The sequence below is a fragment of the Sinocyclocheilus rhinocerous genome, unplaced genomic scaffold, assembly GCF_001515625.1.
Source record: "Sinocyclocheilus rhinocerous isolate Xijiao unplaced genomic scaffold, SAMN03320098_v1.1 scaffold1283, whole genome shotgun sequence".
NCBI lineage: Eukaryota > Metazoa > Chordata > Actinopteri > Cypriniformes > Cyprinidae > Sinocyclocheilus > Sinocyclocheilus rhinocerous.
Window position 1 is genome coordinate 53,767 of NW_015642522.1, and position 7,245 is coordinate 61,011.

At 38.9% G+C, this 7,245-nt stretch overlaps 1 pseudogene; it reads left to right on the plus strand.

Moving 5' to 3' along the window:
• LOC107756002 (centromere protein P-like) overlaps positions 1-7,245 on the plus strand; it is a 64,962-nt pseudogene that overhangs the window by 7,200 nt on the left and 50,517 nt on the right.

Consider the following 7,245-nt stretch of genomic DNA (forward strand, 5'->3'; position numbering starts at 1 on the left):
AGTACTAGAATATTATACATTTTCTGAATTAAATCTAGGGTGTACTCATTTCTGCAATCCTTCATTTAAACAAAAATTGGCTAAGTTTCTTATTTTACAGATATTAATGGCATGTATTTCTCTGTTTTTATTAAGAATATGTTTAATACATTTCAATTTTGCCATCTTTCTATTAATTATATTAGTGATCATTAAGAAAATACATCTTTTATATTTAATCAGAGGGGGTGTACTCATTTATGCTGTGCACTGTATGTATATAATGTAAATATAAAATAGCAGACGGGCATATTGAAAATGCAAATTAATTCTCTGCCAGCAGGTGGCGCTTCTGGGGTGGCAGAAATACAGCGGTTTCCCTGGTAATGGCTGTACACAGAGCAGCACTGCCAAAGCTACTTTATCAAGCATAATAGGAGAGATGAAATGAAAATGGCATCTAAACTTTTCTGAAGAGAGTCGGTTCCCTTCAAAGATACATTAATATAAAAACACCCACGCCACATTTTTAACTTTGAAACGTGCTGAGCTCATGTTTACTCAATGAATTCAAAGCCTTTTGGAAAATCTATTTGTGGCGGTCAGTGTTGAAATTGTGGCGGGTCGCCACAAATAAATCAATGTATGGGCTTCACAAGACGTTAACTAATTACCGGGAGTCCTGTTAATTACCTGTGGATTATTATGTTTTGATCAGCTGTTTGGACTGTCATTCTGACGGCACCCATTCACTACAGAGGATCCATTGGTAAAACTGCTAAATTTCTCCAAATCTGTTCTAAAGAAAAACTCTTCTGCATCTTGCATGGCCTGAGGGTGAGTAAACTATTCCTTTAATGCAATTATTTTTAACATTTATTTTTAAAGGTAAGCAGATTCCATGGATAATTTGTACTCTTCACAAAATGATGTATCTTGCTTGTTTGCATAACTGAATCAACAGAAATCCCATTAGGAGAAAATCCAGGTTGCGCAATAGGGTTACACAACATAAAACCTACAGTGTAAGTAAACATCAGGCAATTGAATTCCCAGACACTATAGAACAAAGAAGAGCATTCTGCTTTATGTTAGTCTTGTAAAAAGATACAAATCCAAACAAAACTCCATACAAGGGAAATAAATGTATCTGTGAGGCTCATTAGCAAAATGCTGAGTGAACACTGACCAGCTTTTGTCATCGCGATGTGGGAGAGTTCCCGCAGAGGTCTGATTTTCTCATTGAGGACTGATTAACAAGTGTTGCGAGATCAGGTTAGATCCCGCTGCTGGCTGATTGACTGACGGCAATGTACTCTTGAGAATCTTTCATATGAGGCAGCGTTCAAGCAAAATGCAATATAACCTCAAAAATATTCCATCGTTAGCCAAATAAGGGCTTTGTTTATATGTTTGAGGGGTTTCTGTTATACTTGCAGCTGAAGGATTTGTTTATTCATGGTCCAGGCCAAATTAACAAATAACTGTCTCTGATCATTAGGCATGTGGTCCATATCTGTGGTAGCTTCATCTTTGAAGGAAGATCATTTGTGAAAGATTTAATTCTATAATGTTCTGTTCTATTGTATGAAGTTCTGTTCTGTTGTGCTCTATTCTGTTGTTCTCGGTTCTGTTCTGTTGTATTCTGTTTATTCTTTTTTCTCTGTTGTATTCTATTTTCTGCTATATTCAATTTTATTCTATTCAATTTTTGTATGTCCTGTTTTTTTTTGTAGTACTCTGTTTTGTTGTGTTTCTTGTTGTTCCATTGCATTCTGTTCTGTTGTGTTTTATTCTGCCTTATTCTGTTCTGTCCAGTTATGTTCAATTCTGTTGTGATTTTTCTGTTCTGTTTTTACAAATTTCTGTCTTCTATTCTATTCTATTCTATTCTGCTCTTTAGTCTGTTCTGTTTTGCTCTGTTTTATTCTGTTTTTTTCTGTTGTGATGTTTTCTGGACTTTTCTGTTTTGTTCTATTGTATTCTGTTCTATTTTGTTTCTGTTATTTTATGATTTGTTCTCTCAGTTCTATATTGTATGATTTGGGTTCTCTCGGTTCTGTTGTGTCTGTACTGCTTTGTTCTATTGTATTGTCTTCTGTTGCTGTCTTCTGTTCCGTTTTATTGTATTTTTGTTCTGTTCCATTCTGTTTTGTTTTATTTTTGTGGTAAAGCTCCTACAGAGCAGCTTCAAGGCAAGCTATAGACGGTTGCTCTGCTTGTGCTGTAATGAGATTCAGTCATTTGAGTCCAGAAGAACGCTGCAGCCAACATAATGATGTGTGAATTTAATGTTTAAAAGTGCTGTGGTGACGGTCCGTAACATGTCCCGCTCATTAAACTGTCAACAAATGGCACCAGCAAGTCATTGACAGCCAACAGCACCCCACAGTGTGTGCACTGTAAAAAGTGAACATGTGGACCACCTGTAGGTCTGGATTGTGTAAGGCAGGACAGTCTGTACAAACTCCACCAGACACCTTAGGGATTAAAGCCATTGTTGTCCTATAGATTTATTTGGTTTATCTGTTGGTTTATAGTGCAGCACAGATCTGTCTTCTATTATTACTTGAACAAGTACAGCACAACACTTCCCATTAAAGTAACACCTTTTGATGTTGACATTTCCAGCAATCCACAGAGAACACAGCTGAGATAATTAGAAGGTTAGGTTATTTAGATTATGTGTTGTACAGCATACTTGCTATATACTTGAAGAAATAAGAGAGCTGAGGTCTGAACCTGTGACTTCTAGTGGGAAAGATTCATGCTTATGGTCAATTTGTTATCCAGCTGCTAGGTTTATCCTTTCATGTCATACATTATGTGTAGCTTTATGGTACTTGGTAGCTGTTAAAGAGATAGTTCACCCAAAAATGAAAATTACCATATGATTTACTCAACCTCGAGCCATCCTAGGTGTATATGACTTTCTTCTTTCAGACGAATACAATCTGAGTTATGGTAAAACAATGTCCTGGCTCTTTCAAGCTTTATAATGGCAGTGAATGGCTGTTGATATTCAATAGTCCAACAGAAGTCCAATAAAGTGGCGTTCCAGTGGATGACGTAGGACATTGGTGTAGCGTAGGCTCCAATGAGAAGTGCTGAACGCAGAAGCACAGAGGAGAGCAAAACAAAACACAAAATGAAGATTTGTAAAGAAAAATGTAAGAGGATTTTGATATAAGCCAAGAGGAGACTTGTTTTCCTTTTCTAAACAAAGCCTCCTTTGCTCCTGTAAACAAAACTTGGTTCTCGCAAGACTAGCATATTCTCACGGAGCTTATGCTACGCCTGCATCCTACGTCATCTGCTGGAAAGCCACGCTCTCGTGAACTTCACTTATGACAGTTAGCGGAAGCTAGAGATTATGGTTTATAAAGTTTTAAATATGGATATTTTTCTTACACAAACATATTGTTTCGCTTCAGAAGGCCTTTATTAACCCCCCAGAGCCATGTGGAGTACTTTTTTTTTTTATAACGGATGGATGCACTTTATTGTACTTCTGTTAGACTATTGAATATCAACTGCCATTATAAAGCTTGGAAGAGCCAGGACATTTTTTAATATAACTCTGATTGTATTCATCTGAATGAAGAAAGTCGTATAGACCTAGGATGGCTTGAGGGTGAGTAAATCATGGGGTAATTTTCATTTTTAGGTAAACTATCCCATTAATTCATCTTTTTATCCAGATATTCAAACCAACAACCCTCTGGTTACCACTGTAGATCTCTCAATCTATTTAATATTACTTTAAATGTGAATGCATTAGACTTATATGATTGAATTACTAATGAATTTGTTTAAATTTCAGAGTTTTGTTTTCTGAAGACATAATATAAGATCTCCTACAGTTGTTCCACTTAGTCGCAGGAGTTTTTGGCTGGGATGACAAATTACAGTTTGAAGTAATGCTGCTGTTTTGGCGGCAATTAGTTTGGGTCTGTTTCTAAAGTGCAGCCAGCCTCCTGGTCGCTGAATGTACATCTGGATCATATTGTCTGGTCTGAGAGTCTGTCCTGGCACGAGAGAGTCGGAAAAATACTGGAGATAATGATTCTCGCATAAGTCTGAGTTGTCTCTGCGTCTCAGGAAGACGCATTTTATAACCATTATGGTTCATGTAAACTTAAGAAGAATTTTTTGAGCACTCTTGTGGTCAGGTACATAAGTAGATTCAGGCATGTCTGGGGAGAAAGTTTTAAAGGGCTAAAACTTTGAGTTCTTGTGCTATCATTACTGTATGCTCTATAGCCATGTTTGCAACTTTTGTTCTGTTGTTGATGTTTTGATTTTTGACAAGTGTGAAGTTTGAAACGAAGCACAACCACACAGGTAGACATAATACATTTGTTTTTTGGAACCTATACGTCTAATATTAGTACATGCCACAGGTTCTTGGCAGCCAAACCAGGCAAATGAGAAAAACTGAAGGGACAAATTTAGTGAAATTATACAAAGGAGCCAAACATTGATTTGCCATTAATCGGTCTGTAGAGCGATCCTGGCATTCAGTATGTTTAGTCTATCGAACTTAAAAGGTTAGCATTCTAGGAAAGCGTGGTTTATAATGACTTTTTCAGATTTAAGGTCCCCAATCAACAAATCTAAAATGCATACGATGGAAATTGCCCACATTACAAAATGAGATCCGTCGGCGAGGGTGATTTGTCTGTGGTTTCTTTTAAACAGCGTTAGACGTCAGTCAAACCAGATGGTTGATTAATGTTTGTAAACTTTCAGCTCATCCAAATCCAAAAAATTTAAGGCGTACGTTAATTGTCTGGTGTTTAGATATTCTCAGGGAGCCTTTTCTCCAGCTCTTGCCATTAAGCTGCTGTCTTTTACTCTTGGAGTGGATCCATTTAGTTTTGAGAGACTTACCATTTTTCCATCACTCATTACAACACTGGCCTTTCACAGACAAGACTCGAGAGTCATGGAAAGTTGTGTCCTGTGCCACAGTTTCTGGGCCCCTAGTAAATCTATGGAAAATCTCACAATGTCTCGTAACGTCAGCCTGTGAAGGGGATTAAACGCAAATACACAGTTTATCCTTCTATACTGTATGCTGAATTTTACATTAAGGAGGGCATTTCCCTGTCATGTTTTTCATCAAATAATCAAATACGACAGTCTCTAGTTAGAATGTATCATTTACCAAAGTGAGCAAAACAGTGATGGGTTTTCTGGGGTATTAATGTACCTACTGTTTTGTTTGCAGAGTGGAGGACACAAAAGATCTTACCTTGCTCTTCAGGACCTTGAGGACGTTCTCTGAGAGATGTGAGGAGAGGCGTCAAACTTTTCAGCACTTTCAGGTAACCAGAAATAGAAGCAGGGAATAAGGTCCTCAACCAACTATGTATGGGCACAATTCTTGAGTACTGAGAAATGACAGAAATGATTGATCATGAAAGCAATTGTGACTTTTATCAAACTCCACTGGCTGCTACACACAAACTTGCCAAAATGGGGACTCTGGGGACTTAAATTTCTCTGATTAGTTGTGGCGCCATTTGTCCAGTTGGTTGCAGCTTAGTATTCAGACTTTTGTTGTTGTTTGTAAAGTTTGTATTCAATTTAAGCATTTTGAGTAATGCTATTTTGGCTTTTTTGTTCCTATAGCTTTCAAAAAGCCATGTAATATAATAAGTTAAAGTCCCCCTGTAGTGAAAATCAAGATTTTTATGTTGTTTATTTGTCTGTGTGGTGTTTTTAATATGCTTTTAGACAAACCCTGTGCCAATCCATTAATCAACACCATTGCTGAGTATATTCTCTGTCCCATAAACGTGGTTTGAAACAGCCGTTTTTTTGCTAATGTCACAAAATTCAATAACCAATCATGTCAAGGGATAGATTCTTTGCAGAACCAACATGCAGATCAACCAGTAAGTTTATTTTTCTTGTGTTTTATCAGTACAGTGTGTCTAATTTGATATTTGCACAAATATTTAGCCAGTGTTATCGTGATAATGTGGCAGTGATGTATTATGCTTCCCTCTCTCCATTTGTACAAACGTGGCCTTTTTCCCCCCGCTGTCTCAAGGTAAAAATTAGCATAGAGATCGCATGCAAAATATACCAATATTATCAGCACAAAACCAAAAATAAAATGAAGCCATGGTTTAACGTGAATTTAGAACCGCTAACTTGAATAATATCCCGCGCAACAGTGTAAAAGTAGCCTGGAGTCAGACCCACCTCTCCCATATTGGCAAATTAGAATCACAAACTTGGCTGTATTCGAGTCTTCGAAGCATTTTGAGGACACAACATTGTCAAATAGTAACTTTAATAAATTATGCAGTATTCACTGTGTAAAAACATAGTTTTATCAGTCATTATCCGTCGATCAGGAGGCCCTGGCTGGTGTAACTGAGTGGAGGCGGGGCTAATTTGCGTATTCATAGATCCGCGTAGAGTAAATGAGGCAAGCGTAATGTCACGTTTATGGTCGGTTTTTGTTTTGTTTTCCCTGTGTTCCTGCCTCCTGTTTCTTTATGCCCTTATTTGGTCCTTCCGGTTCCTGTCCCCATTTAGTTCTATTTATTCCAGGTGTGCCTTGTTATTAGTTATCCTCCTCACCTGTCTGCCCCTCGTTATCTGCCTTATTTGAGTTCTAGCACGTTCTTTTCTCTCTCGTCTGGAAATGTTGATGTCTATCCTTGCTACGTGTGTTTTCCTGTTTCCCTGGATATTATTAAAGTCTATAAGTTTGAATTCGACTCTGCGTCTCCTCGTTCCTCGCTCCGTGCTCCTCACAGTAGCAAACCGTGACTGAATTCCAGACCCAACAAAAAGTAAACGGCGCTCCTTCCCCCCGTTTTTGTTTTCGGTTTTTTGAAAGTCTTTTTTTTCCCCGTTTTCCCTCCGTGGCTATGGAAACCGCCGCACGTTTTGTAGCCCTAGCCCGCAGAGATCTCCCATTTGTGGAGTATGCGCGGGAGTTCTGAAAGTTCTCCTTCGTCTCCGCTGGTTCCGTCCAGCTCTCCTGAGTCTCCTGAGTCTCCTTCACCTCTGCTGGTCCCGTCCAGCCCTCCTTCGTCTCCTGAGTCCCCCGAGTTAGCCAGCCCTGCTCCTCTAGAGCGCCCTCAAGGGCCCGCTCCTCCAGAGCACCCTCAAGTGCCTGCTCCTCCAGAGCGCCCCCCCGCATTTCTAATTTTCCCCAAGAAAATGTTTTTTTTTTGGGGGGAGGGCATATGCCCGTGGCCGTGGTGGCCGAGCCGGCTAAGGTCACGGAGGATCCGCCAT